Source organism: Ornithorhynchus anatinus, chromosome 3, assembly GCF_004115215.2.
Source record: "Ornithorhynchus anatinus isolate Pmale09 chromosome 3, mOrnAna1.pri.v4, whole genome shotgun sequence".
Taxonomy (NCBI): domain Eukaryota; kingdom Metazoa; phylum Chordata; class Mammalia; order Monotremata; family Ornithorhynchidae; genus Ornithorhynchus; species Ornithorhynchus anatinus.
Genome location: NC_041730.1, coordinates 45,231,492 through 45,246,185, shown reverse-complemented (window position 1 = coordinate 45,246,185; position 14,694 = coordinate 45,231,492). Strand labels below are relative to the sequence as shown.

At 41.9% G+C, this 14,694-nt stretch overlaps 1 non-coding gene across 1 annotated transcript; it reads left to right on the top strand.

Annotated features, from left to right (window-relative positions):
• Positions 1–961: 961 nt before the first annotated feature.
• LOC114810651 lies at positions 962–1,099 on the top strand. The gene has a single exon (XR_003758346.1). It is a non-coding gene; the product is annotated as a small nucleolar RNA SNORA7 (small nucleolar RNA).
• The last annotated feature ends 13,595 nt before the right edge of the window (positions 1,100–14,694 follow it).

The following is a 14,694-nucleotide window of genomic DNA, read 5'->3' as shown; positions in this document are numbered from 1 at the left end:
AGCTTAACCCTCTTTTCCTCCCATTTCCTTCTGCTCCTCCCCCCCCAATCCCATCCCCTCAGCACTGTACTCATCTGCTCAACTGAATATATTTTCATTACTCTGTTTATTTTGTTAATGAAATGTACATCGCCTTGATTCTATTTAGTTGCCATTGTTTTTATGAGATGTTCTTCCCCTTGACTCTATTTATTGCCATTGTTCTTGTCTGTCCGTCTCCCCCGATTAGACTGTAAGCCCGTCAAACGGCAGGGACTGTCTCTATCTGTTGCCGACTTGTTCATTCCAAGTGCTTAGTACAGTGCTCTGCACATAGTAAGTGCTCAATAAATACTATTGAATGAATGAATGAATGAAAGTGGCAGAGCCAGGATTCGAACTCATGACCTCTGACTCCCAAGCCCGTGCTCTTTCCACTGAGTCACGCTGCTTCTTATTTACTGTCGACCTCATGCCTCCTTTTTTGGCAGCACATGGCTTTACCTGGCCCTTGACAATATCATTTAGTTAATTCTCATTTCATTGCTTAGTGGAAAGAGCACGAGTAGGAGTCATAGAACCTAGGTTCTACTCTCAGCTCTGCTGCACACAGTTATGGGACATTGGGCAAATCACTTAACTTCTCTGTGCCTCAGTTCCCTCATCTGCAAAATGGGGATTAAATCCCTGTTCTCCCTCCTACTTGGATTGTGAGTCCCAAGCCCTTTGTGGGACTTGGTATCTCGTATCTACCCTAGTACTCAGTCCAGTGCTTGACACATAACACTTAAAAACACAAATATCATTATTATTATTATCCATACTCTAGGAAAAGGGAACACTTTATTAGGAGGTTTAAAATAGCAATAGCCCACTCCCTTTCCTCTTCTGGTCTGGACTAACAATTGGCTCCCCTCTAGACTGTAAGTGCATTGTGGGCAGGGAATGTGTCTATTATATTGTTATATTATACTCTCCCAAGCCCCTCTCAGGGTTGCACCTGGAGAGTTTCCAGTACTCTACCAGTCTCAACTATGGGAGGGAGAGTCAAGCAGAGGCCTATCTATTCCATTTCTAGCTTGGGCAGTGCCTGGCGAGTGGAAGACCATCTGCTACAAGTCAAAACTCACCTGTCCTGGGCAGCAGCGGCACAGGAGAGAATTGAGGGCCGGAACTCAAGTCAACTGCATGGAAGGAGGCAATGGTAAACCACTTCCGTATTTTTACCAAGAAAACTCTATGGATATACTGCCAGAATGATTACATTCTGGGAGAGGGATGACCATGGTGTCACTGTGGGTCGGAGACGACTTCATAGCATGAGACAAGACTCTCCCAAATGCTTAGTACAATGTTCTACATACAGTAAGTGCTCAGTAAATACAATTGATGGAGAAGCAGCATGACTTAATGGAAAGAGCACGGACTTAGGAGACAGAGGTCGTGGATTCTAACCCCGACTCTGCCACTTGTCTGCTGTGTGGCCTTGGGCAAGTCACTTCACGTCTCTGTGCCTCAGTTACCTCGTCAGTAAAATGGGGATTAAGACAGTGAGCCCCTCATGGGACAACCTGATTACCTTGTATCTACCCTGTGCTCAGAACAGTGCTTGACACAAAGTAAGCACTTAACAAATACCATCATTATTATTATTTTTATTATTGAATATGATTGATTGACTAGGGACAGCTGCCTCAGACTTACCACATTCAGATCATTCTGTCCCCATCATCATGTCAGCAATCACTTTCTGCTCTCTGCAACGTCTCCCAAATCACGTCTCTGTGGCAGGTATTTTTCTATGCTAAAATGACCCTACCAGTGCTACAGGAGGGGAATGGGTTCTCTTCTATTCTCCATCTACACCCACTCCTTCAGAGAACTTATTTGCTCCCATGTCTTCAACTACCACCTCCATGCAGATGATACCCAATTCTACATCTCCAGCCCTGATCTCTTTCCCTCTCTGCAGTCTCACATTTCCTCTTGCCTTCAAGATATCTCTACTTGGATGTCCTCCTTTCATTTCAAGCTTAACATTCCAAAACAGAACTCCTTATCTTCCCACCCAAACCCTATCCTCCTCCTCCTGACTTTCCTATCACTGAAGAAGGCACAGCCATCTCTCCTGTCCCACAAGCCCATAACCCTGGAGTTATCCCTGACTCCTCTTTCCCATTCAACCCACATATTCTATTGATCACTAAATCCTGTCGGTTCCACCTTAAAAACATCACTAAGGTCAGTCCTTGCTGACATTTCAGCCTCCTGTCTCTCCCTACTTCAGCCCATATTTCACTCTCCTGCCTGGATCATTTTTCTACAAAAACGTTCAGGACATATTTCCCCACTCCTCAAAAAACTCCAGTGGATATCCATTCACCTATACATCAGACAAAAACTCCTCACCATTGGCCTTAAAGCACTCAATCACTTAGTCTCCTCTTACCTCGCCTCCCTACTCCCACTACAACTGAACCTGCACACTTTGCTCATCAGTGTTAACCTTCTCACTGTGCTTCAATCTTGTCTATTTCGCTGCCGACCCCTTGCCCACATCCTGCCTCTGGCCGGGATTGTCCTCCCTCCCCAAATTCACTCTCCTCCAATTCAAAGCTTTATTGAAGGCACTTCTCCTCCAAGAGGCCTTCCCGATTAAGCCCTCCTTTTATATTCTCCCATTCCCTTCTGCATCGCTCTGACTTGCTCCTTCTGTTCTTCCCTCTTCCCAGCCCCACAGCACTTTAGTACATATCTGCAATTTATTTATATTAATGTCCATCTCCCCCATTCCTAGACTATATGGCACACATTAGGCATTAATAAATACCACATTACCATAATTATTATTAAGGCAGGGAATGTGTCTGTTTATTGTTGCAGTGTACTCTCCCAAGCGCTTAGTACAGTGCTCTGCACACAGTAAGTGCTCAATAAATACAAAAAAAAAGAGTGCAAGCACAGAAGCATTCTCTGGAGAAAATTAGAGGGTTTGAATTTAGTCACATGGAAGTCCTAGGTTCCTTTTCAACAGAGTGACAACCCATCCAGTTTTAGGTAGTCTGGTTTTCATCTGTTTTTAGACATATCAAAATGTGTGTGTGTGGTTGTGTGCACACGGACACACACATGTGCATCAGTGTATTTCCCTCCCTCAGACCCTTAGATGCTTTCTCCAAGGCATCCAACATGTTCGCCCCTACAAATTGCACTACTCCCACTCACCCTTAGCTGTCTGTCCCTCACGCTTTCTAACCAGCTAAGGGGTTCATTAAGGACACTCAAAAATACCGGGCACCCCTACACATGTCTTTCAAATTGTGCAAACAATTGAAAGCTGAGCTTCCTGGTATAAAATCGGACGAAAAGCCATTCCTATCTCCAGCTCACCTCTTTTTCTTGCTCCCCACTGCCCACATCAACCAGGCCTATTCTATTCATTTTCTCTAGGTTCACGATGGTCTGATAATCACAATAGGAGGCTTAATTCTCTTTCCAAAGGTATTTTATTCTTAGCCCTTCATCATCAATAACTCCGACGACCAGGGTATCAATTTAGCTAGGCCCAATGGGATGCATCTATTTGTATTTCCTGGTCATGGGGAGAGAGACTTCTATCTCTGGAGGCTGGCTGATCCTATTTCCCTTGAAAGAATCTAGAGACTCTGTGCCCTGTCATTTTCTTTCTTTGTTCTTTTCATTCAGTGGAATCTAGAGCAGAGCAGGATTAGAAAGTACAAAGCTCCATTCCAGCTCACTGTGTCTCATGGGAGAGAACTAGCAGTTCTGTTTCCTCCTTTCTAGGAAGGAGATAAGGCTGCTTCTTTCGATAGAATGCAGGCTCCTGCTTTTCCTTCTCAGAACTATTGTGCTAATTCCCTCAAGAATAAGGGGTTTTCAAGGTTCGAATGGTGAGAGCCAAAAGGTCAGTTACCTGGTTTACATACCAGTCAGCCTGTTTTTTTGATTATCTCATCTTCTATTTGATTCATGAACTGGATGCTTTTATGTCTTTTTTCCCCCCAATTTTGGCACTGAGCCACCCTCAGCAGCTCAGATGCCAGACTTCACACTGACTTGGGAGAACATAACACCTCTGGAAGAGACGCCTCCCCACCTCCCCCCAGACAGACTATGTGGGATCACAGAGAATTTGCACACTTCAGGAAAATAGTGTCCATGATATCATCATGTTATACGGCATGTCTGGAATAATTCTTGGGACGTGTGCTTCAACTTGTCAAGGGTGGACAAGAGGGGCCACCTTATTCATTCATCCATACTTATTAAGCACTTACTGTATGCAGAGCACTGTACTAAGCCTTTTGGAGAGTACAATATAACAGAGTTGGTAGATTTGTTCCCTGCCCCCAATGAGCTTACAATCTATAGTATTCCATGATATCTGTCTTTCCCCCAACTACCAGACACCCACACCCAGGATGTTTCAAAGATGGTATCCCAAGCGTTTGAACCCTTATCCTTTCTTTGGGGTGTTGTGATGGTTCCATAAGGATTTGTGCACAGCCAATACACCATTTCTAAAGATTTTGTGGAACTACAGGCATATTGATAAATTTGTCTTATATGTGTATTTAGTATTACTAGTAGTATTTATTCATAAAGTTTTGGGAAAAATTACAAAGATAAAAACTATATATGATCTCTAACTCCCAGGGGGCTCAACATCTAAAAAGAGGGAGAATAGGAGTGTGAGAGACATGAGGAAAGGACTAAGAGTATACACAGAGAGAGAGATAGAGAGAGAGAGATGTAAAAGGCAAGGAAGACGATTAATACAATCAATCAATCATATTTATTTTGTGCTTACCATGTGCAGGCCACTTTACTATGCACTTGGGAGCTCTCAGTATAAAAGGGTTGATAAACACATTCCCTGCCCACAATGAGTTTACACTCTAGAGAGAAAAACAATACATGTAAAGAAATTACGGATATGTAATAATAATAATAATAATGTTGGTATTTGTTAAGTGCTTACTATGTGCCGAGCACTGTTCTAAGCGCTGGGATAGACAGAGGGGAATCAGCTTGTCCCACGTGGGGCTCACAGTCTTAATCCCCATTTTACAGATGAGGGAACTGAGGCACAGAGAAGTTAAGTGACTTGCCCACAGTCACACAGCTGACAAGTGGCAGAGCTGGGATTCGAACTCATGAGCCCTGACTCCAAAGCCCATGCTCTTTCCACTGAGCCACGCTGCTTCTATGTACGTGAGTACTGGATGGCTGAGGGAGAAGGGAGTGGTAGAACAGGAAATGAGGACTTAGGGAAGGGCTTTTGGAGGAGATGTGCTTTTAATAAGGCTTCAAAGGTGGGGAGAATTATCATCTGTTGGGTTTGAAGAGAAAGTGTGTTCCAGGCCAGAGGCAGGACATAGGAAAGGGGTTGGCGCTGAGATATGTAAGACTGAGATACAGTGAGTAGGTTGACATCAGAAGAGCAAGGTGTGCGGGCTGGGTTGTAATAGGAAATCAGGCAGGTAAGGTAGGAGAAGTAAGGTGGTTGAGTGCTTTATAACCTATGGTAAGGAGTTTGTTTGATGCAGAGGTAGATGGGCAAGCACTGGAGATTCTTGAGGAATGGGGAAATATGACTGAATTGTTTTGTAGAAAAATGAGCTGGGCAGCAGAGTGAAGTATGGACTGAAGTGGGGAGAGACAGGAGACAGGAAGGTAACAAGGAGGCTGATAGAGAAATCAAGGCAGGATAGGATATGTGCTTGGATCACCATGGTAGCAATTTGGATGAAGAGGATAGGGAGGATTTTAGGATGTTATGAAGATTGAACCAACAGGATTTAATGATAGATTGACTATGTAGGCTGAAAGAGAAAGATGATTAAAGGCTAAAACTGAGATTACAAACTCCTGAAACAGGGAGGATGGTGGTGCTGTCTACAGTGAAAGTCAGGGGGAGGACAGGATTTGGATGAGAGAATGAGGAATTCAGCTTGGGACATAAATTTGAGGTGTCAGTGGGACATCCAAGTAAAGATGTCTTGAAGGCAGGATGAAATATGAAATTGCTGAGGAGAGAGATCAAGGCTATAGATGGAGATTTGGGAATCATCTGCATAGAGATATTGGTTAAAGCCATGAAAATGAATGAGTTCTCCAAGGGAGTGAATGTATATGGAGAAGAGAAGGGGACTCAGGATTAAGTCCTGAGGGACTCCCACAGTTACTGGGTGGAAGGCAGAGGAGGAGTCCATGAAAGAGGCTGAGAATTAGCAGCCAGAGAGATGGCAGGAGTACCAAGAGATGCCAGAATCAGTGAAGCCAAGGTTGGATAATGTTTCTAGGAGAAGGGGGTGGTCATCAGTGTTGAAAGTAGTTGGGAGGTTGAGGAGAATTACTATGGACAAGAAGGCAATTATTGGAGACCTTCGGAAGGGCAGCCTCAGAGGGGAAGAGGGGATGGAAGCCAGGCTGGAGGGAGTCAAGGAGAGAGATGGAGGAGAAGAACCTGAGATGGCGGGTATAGACAGCTTGCTTAAGGAGTTTGGAGAGGAATGGTAGGAGGGAGATGGAGCAATAACTGGAGTTATTGATGGAGCAATAACTGGAGGGAGCCGTGAGGTGAAGTTTTTCCACAAAGGGAAGACAATTGCATGGTGAGCAGTTGGGCAAAGCAGCAGCAGGAGTAGGATTTCTAACTCTTGGTGCCTCAGTTCAACAGCCCTACCTGCTCAGCCTCGACCATATCCTCAGATGTGCCAACTTTCTAACAATTGGGAAGATGTTCTGATGCTGGTGTTGCCTCTCCTTTCCAGATTGGGGCAGAGACCGAGGAGATTTCCGATTGAGTGGGTTTCGGCAACCTTTCTCCCACATGGCAGGCCCCAATACCGTTTGTGGGCCTGTATATGTTGTATAGGGGTATGTATGTGTCTGTGCACACATATGTTATGGATGTACTTAAATATCCTCGTCATTATCATCAATAGTATTTATTGAGCACTTACCATTTATAGAGTATTGAACTAAGTGCTTAATGAATATGTCTGTGCATGCATCTGTGTGTATTTGTGTGTCTGTAGTTCCTAGAGGTTCTTTGTCTCTTTTCTTTTTCTTTCCCTTGGTCTTTGTTTCCCTACCTCTCTTTCTCTGTCTTACTTTCATTTTCTGTCTTTATTTGTCTCTCTCAAACTTTATCCTGTTCTTTACGTCTATCCTGTCATTTTCCCTACCCTTTTTGTCCCATTCCTCAAGATTCCACTCCCCAAATTGCCTTCCTACCTCACTTTGTGCTCTAGAAAACATCACCATCTTGGTCTCATTCCCTATGCTCCAGGAGCTGAGGTAAATTTTCCACTCAGCTCGTGGGCAGACCAACACCACCTAGTGCCCTGTAGTGAAGGGGAAAAAAATGCAACATTCCTTCTGTTCAGTTCTCATTTTCCAAATTATATTCATTTTACAATTGAGATTATAGAGGAATCATTTATGCTTACTACATCCTAGTTTAAGTTAATCTGAATCATTCATTTGAACTGATATTTGATGGGGATTTTGAGTCATTTTAAAAAATTATTTCTTTAGCCTATGATTCAGAAAAATAGATATATATGATTATGGACAATTACTTCTGAAATAAGCTTTTGTAGATGTAATAAATGAAATTCAAAAAAGCAAAAAGAAATAACAGAAAAGTGACAAGGGCCTTTAAAGGGCAGAAAAAATTGATTTGAGAGAAAAGTATAATTTAGACATACACTGGGGATATGGGTATGAAAATTGAAAGGGTGAACATAGCTTTAAGGGGGGAAAAAGAATTATTTAGGCGAGATCTCACCAGGGATGATTAGAAATAAAAAATCGGAATAAAAAAGAACAAGGTTAAAATATGAGGAATTGCTAGCCACAGTCATATCTAGCAGTATCTGGGGAAATAGAGGCTCTCAGAGGGAGTGTTCAAGTCATCTTCCTATTCATTTTTAGTTTACCTGGTGGGGCCTGAAGAACGGATCCTATGAGAAGACATAAGAACTGCCTCCTTTGAAGAACTTCCCCAGTTTTAATTCTGATGAATTTAAAGATGTTAGAAATTCTTTCACAAATAAGGGAAAGGTTTGAGTTCCACAAAGAAAAAGAGTGGGACCCTTAAAATTAAAAACAAAACAAAAACAAACACACACACATGGCTATCTTTGGTAAAGATCAATAAATGTTATTTACTGAGTGCTTACTATGTACAGAGCACTGTATGTGAAGTAGCATGGCCTAGTGGAAAGAGCCCGGGCCTGGGAGTCAGAGGTCATGGGTTCTAATCCTGTCTCTGCCACATGACTGCTGTGTGACCTTGGGCAGGCCATGTAACTTCTCTGTGCCTCCGTTACCTCATTTGTAAAATGGGGATCAAGATTGTGAACTCCATGAAGGACATGGACGGTGTCCAAGCTGATTACCTTGTATCTACCCCAGTGCTAGAACAGTGCTTAACAAATACGATAATTATTATTATTATTGTGTAGAGAAGCAGCGTGGCTCAGTGAAAAGAGCACGGGCTTTGGAGTCAGAGGTCATGAGTTCAAATCCCAGCTCTGCCACTTGTCAGCTGTGTGACCGTGGGCAAGTCACTTAACTTCTCTGTGCCTCAGTTACCTCATCTGTAAAATGGGGATTAAGACTGTGAGCCCCACGTGGGACATCCTGATTCCCCTGTGTCTACCCCAGCGCTTAGAACAGTGCTCAGCACATAGTAAGCGCTTAACAAATACCAACATTATTATTATTATTATTATTATTAAGTTTATATCTTAGCATAAACTAAGAGAGAGCAGTGGCAATCCCTAGCCCCTTTTAAGCTACATTCTGCTTTCCTACTGAGTTGTTGGTCTTGCTCTTATTTTTCCAGCATCTTCTGAGGTGTACTCCCAAGCTGCTGTCTCTCCTTCTGAACTGGAAAACATGAGAAAATTAGGTGTTTTCTATCAGACCTCTTACTCTCACCTTCCCCAGCATTTTACCAGAAGGTATTGGAGAAGTAGCATGGCGTAGTGGTTAGAACACAGGTCTGGGAGTCAAAAGGTCATGGGTTCTGATCCTGGCTCCGCCACCTGTCTGCTGTGAGACCTTGAGCAAGTCGCTTAACTTGTCTATGCCTCAGTTACCTCATATGTAAAATGGGGATCGAGGCTGTGAGCCCCACATGGGACAGGGACCGTCTCCAACCCAATTTGCTTGTAACTACTCCAGCTCTTAGTACAGTGCCTGGCACATAGCACTTAACAAATACCATTATTATTACCATTATTATTATTTTTAGAACAAAGCCCATTTCTAATGTCAGGTACAAGCCTTGCCCATTCTCTGCCCATCTCTCTTCATTTCTCAGAGGAAGAAGTGCCTCTTATACAGGCAGCGAGCCTGCCCTGGGGTACACCCAAATTTAATGAAAAATGAGAATTCAAATTCAACACATGATCATCATCGTAATTTTCCAAAAAAAATATGAGTTGTGTGTCTTGCAATATATAGAAATGTTTAGCATTCCATTTGTTCATGGACAAATGTTTCACATTGACTTAATTCCATCTTAAATATATATGCCCAATGACGTGTTCCAATGTGGCTTTCTTTGCCTACAGAAAGAAAAAAATGCAAGCATATTAGATTGTGTATGCATTATTTATTTCCTTCTTCACCTTTTCTGATCAGATTGCATACAAGCTGAGATCTTATTGAAGTTACTACAAGAGCTGGTCAACGAACCAAGTAATTAACATTAATAGTTTGTAGGATATTTTTTCTCCCACTCTTTGAATATTGCAAATCAAGTTTTATTCATTTCACTGGTTTGTATGGCAAATATGCCACTCAAGGCTTTTTGTTTTGTTTTTTCAAAATGAACTGGTCAAATCAATGAATGAACCAAGGATACAAGAAAGCAGGCATTGGATCAGCAACCTTTGGGTAAAACTGCTCTCTAATTACACCTCCACTGCTTGATTTCAATTAAATCTGACTTAACACCACAGCAGAATAATGTGTTACCTAGAGCCAAGTCCTTTCCCTCTTAAAAAGAAGAGTTGAGGAACTCATGAAATATGATCTGTAAATGATGTTGACTTGTAAATTTGCAATCCAGGTTTCAAAAGACTTTGAAATTTCACTTCCATGAATTTGTGGGTTGAAATGATCTTCAAACTCCTAATCCTGTGTGGATATTGAAGCTACTGTTTTATCATGTTTCTGTCACTCTCTGGGAACTGACAATTTCATCAGTGATAAATTTCTATGTGCCTGTGGCAGAAAATGCATTGGGTGTTTTTGGTTTTCCCAGTATTCATTGACCCCTACACATGCTCATTTTTATTCTCCACCCTGGAGCAGATGGATTCTACAGTCACTTAGAAGCGGATTGACCATGTTCTTTTTGTGAAAAATTGGAACATGAAGCTATCCCTTCTTCAGATACTTGCCTCTTCCCTAAAGTTGACTCTGAAAGTGGTGGAGGGGTTGGTTAAAGCCAACTAGTATTTGCAATGCCTGATCTACTGCAGAAGAACAAGGGATCTAAACATAGCATGTTCACTATTTTTCAGGGTCAGAAGTGAAACTCATCAGTCAATGGAGCAAGCACAGAACTGGGAGTCAAATGACCTAGTTTCTAGTTCTGCCTCTGCCACTTCCCTGTTTTTTGACCTGATTTACTTATTTAATACATTTGTATATATTAATTGATCTATGCCTCAGTTCCTCATTTGTAAAATGGGGATAAAATACCCATTCTCCTACTTACACTGTGAGCCCTGTGTGGAATGGGGACTATGTCCAATCTGATTATCTTATATGTACATTTAGCACACTGCACTTAACCTGGTGCTTGGCTCATAGTAAGTGCTTAATAAAGCTCACTGTGGGCAGACTACGAAGGGAGACCCATAAAATCTTACATGTATTTTCAGCATATTTCAGCATATTTCAGAACAGTGCTTTGCACATAGTAAGCTCTTAACAAATGCCATCGTTATTATTATCATCATTACTGGGGAGGAGGGCCCCACAAGGTGGTTCAGCCTCAGGCCATAACGAAGATTGATCTGGGAAGCAAGAGCAGTCTTCGATTAACAAGAAGTCCAATTCTCCTGGGGGAGTACAGTGACTTCCAATTGATCAACCAAGCACTTTGAAACTATTTCCTAGTGATCAGAAGAGTTAATGTTCATTTCAAACAATACTGCATTTGCACTGAAGCAATCGATTAATCAACAGCATTCACTGAGCACATACTAGGGAAAGGACTGTGGCCTAGTGGAAAGAACATGGGCCTGAGAAAGAGAGGACCTGGGTTTTAATTGATTCTGCCACTTACCTGCTGAGTGACCTTAGGCAAGTCTCTTAACTTCTCTGTACCTCAGTTCCCTCATTGCAAAATAGGAATTCAATACCTATTCTCTCTCCTACTTAGAATGTGGGACCTGCCTAGGTTGTATCTACCCCAACATTTAGTACCTTTCTTGGCACAAAGTGAGCACTTAACAAATACCACACAACTATTATGACTCCATGAAGAACACTGTATGCAGAAGAGAACACAGCCAACTTCTAGAGTACTTCCACTAAACGGCAACAAAAAATGACAAAAAATAAAGTCATCATGCACAATCTGGCCATCAGCTTGGAAATGATGCGCATAACACCATACTTCCAGTGGACCGTATGGCTGAGGGAACGATGACAGCCTATGACCAAACAGCTGCTCTCTGATGGAGCTGAAATGGGAAAACCATAAAGAAAGTGGACAGAAGAAATGCAGTAGAGTCATGATGAAATAAAAACTCAAATGATGTGGTATAGCAGTGGGAGGCTGCAGTAGAAGAAAAGATTAACCTGGCATTCAGAAATTACAAGTGGGATGACTGGCTGTCTTAGATCAAAGGCTCTATTAAGGTTCTAACACCAAGAAGTGTTAGAGAAACAGCATGGCCCAGTGGAAAGGGCATGAGCCTGGGAGTCAGAGAATCTGAGTTCTAATCTCAACTCCACCTCTTGCTTGCTATTCAACTTCGGACATGTCGATCAATACATCAGTGGGTATTTACTGAACATTTACTGTGTACAGAGGGCTTTATCAGGTCACTTAATTTCTCTTGGTCTCAATTACTTTATCTGAAAAATGAAGATAAAATACCTGTTCTCCCTCCCTCTTTGACTGTGAGCTCCATGTGGGACAGAGACTGTGTCTGATCTGCTTATATTCTATCTTCCTTAATGATTAGGGACATACAAAGCACTTAAACCCCACAATTAAGAGGGAGAAATGCAAACAGGGCCACACCTTGTTGTATAAAAAAAAATTCAACAGAACAGCAAGGGGCACCTACATTTGTATATATAAAATGGAGAAGAGATTGTCTGGCACACATTGGCTTGTTTAGGCTGTAGATTTTATGCTCCTTTGGGCAGGGATTGTATTTACCAACACTAACTTATTGTACTTTTCCAAACACTTAGTAAAATGTTTTGTATACAGTAAACACTGTAAATACAGTTGATTGATTGATTGATCGGGCCCACCAGACACACTGATTAAAGCCCAGGTGTCATCTTCAAATCTGAAGAATAACTACTATTCAATAGTGAGTTTGTATGGAGCAAAGGGGAATTAGTACAGGGCCTGTTTCTTTGTCTCCTATCAGACTTTCTCAGAAAAATGAATGCAGACTGAGAGGAAAGCATTATTCACTAGGGGAAAAGTGGCCTTTTCACATTAGTTTACTCTACTGGATTCGCTGTTGGTGATAATTGGCTCAGCGAAAGCCACTGAGGTAAGTCACACATTTATTTGATCTTTAAGCACTGACATTACCATTTATTGATTCTTGTGTGATTTGTTTCAAGCAGTGATATGCCATTTGTTTTCCAGTTACTGCTGGGGGCTGAAGATACTTTTGTTAAGACACATCAGGTTGCATTCAAAGAAAGAAAGCATAACTCTTCTTTTGCATATGTACTTAATCCCAGCTAGTCAGTGGCACAGAATAAAAAAAGAACTTCAAGGTCCCTCATAAGGCTTGTGATGCTCAATGCTCTGCCCTGGCTGAAGCCTCACCCCCTCAGAGTTCCTCCTCTAGTTAGCCTCTGTGCTCAAATCGAAAAGATGGTGTTTTATTTATAACAGAAACTGGCCTCACAGAAGTGCTGTGAGAAATAACAGTAAAAGTGATTGGAAAGCATTTTTGAAACATCAAATAGAAATGCTTCAGGCTTGCTCAATGATCCCTGGAAATATTTTATTTAAACAATCTGTCCGGAGTGGGCCACCGTAACTGCCCGCTCCCCACGCCTCAGCACGCACTTGATCTAGGTAGCTACAAAGGCACAGGGAATATTGTTGACGTGACACACAACTTCAAAGTTTCTGTTATAACAGCCATTGATGTCACATGGTCCCCTCTCCCAGGTTAAACTCCTTGTGGTCAGTAAACGTGTCTACCACTTTGTTTTATCGCGCTCTCCCAAAGGCTTAGTATAGCGCTCTACACATAGTGAGTTTGATGCTTAGTAAATACCATTGATTGACCCATTGATTCGGGTTCTTAGGGGGTGCTATGCTCCAATCCTCCATCCAAATGTGACACCAATAAAACATTTAAAATGCTGTGGTGTTGGAAGCTATTTCCCACCAAGTACACTTCTGCCTGAAGCATGGATGTTTAAGTCTGGCAGAGGGGATGATGAAAATGATTTGTGGCCATCTGAATGCTAGCAAACTGCCCGATCAGGGGACAAAGAACCAGAGGAAAATGCCATGCTTTAGAATCATCAGGCAGATCCTTCCTTCCAAGAAAGGACAGAAAGAACAGTTAGAGTAATGAGGTGAAATCATGGAAAGGGTGTTCTATCAAGCAAACAATCACATTTGTTGAACAGTTATATAGCTCCACAGTGTTATAAGGACTTTTAGTCTAAGGACACAGTCTAAGGACTTCACTTTTGTGCAGTTTCTGGACAAAAGCCATGAAATTAGGTACTTATTTTGCACACCAATCACTACAAGTCAGTATAGTTATATAACATGACAAAAGGCTCTAATTATTAAGGCCTTTGGATGAATCTCCTGAGGGGGGAAATGTCTCCCATACAGAGATTATAAAACAGTATTGTTCTTGCCTCATTATTTTCACATGCAGCTGAAAGATATTATGAGCCAAAGAAATAACGAATCACATTTCAAGCCTCCTCTTGTGTGTGTGATGTGCTTTAAATATTCCTTAGTTTGAATTCAAATAATTTTGAGAGGCAGTCACAAAAATTAGCCACCATTCCTCTCCTTAGGTATAGTTGAGAAAACCTCATAAATTCACTAAGGGAAAGGAATATTTCATTCACCGACTTTATTCCTTGGTTGCTTGACCAATTAACATCTCTGATTAATGATTTGAATGATCCCATGCTGGCTATTGGGACATCAGCAAAGGCCCAACTTGTAAAGTCTTGTAAAGTCCAAGAGCCATTTGCTCTTTCTTTTTCTTTCTTTTTCTCAGCTTTTTCTTTTGCGCACTGGATAATCCTGGGCATACCATAATTATTATTCCTTCCTTCATTTCCCCAAAGGAGAAGTGATCCAGTAAGAGTCAATTGTCTAATTCACGCCAGACAGTTCCTCTGATTTCTTGTTGACTGCCTTTGAATAATCAATCAATCAATCAATGGTATTTACTGAAAGCTTGATTCTATTGTGGG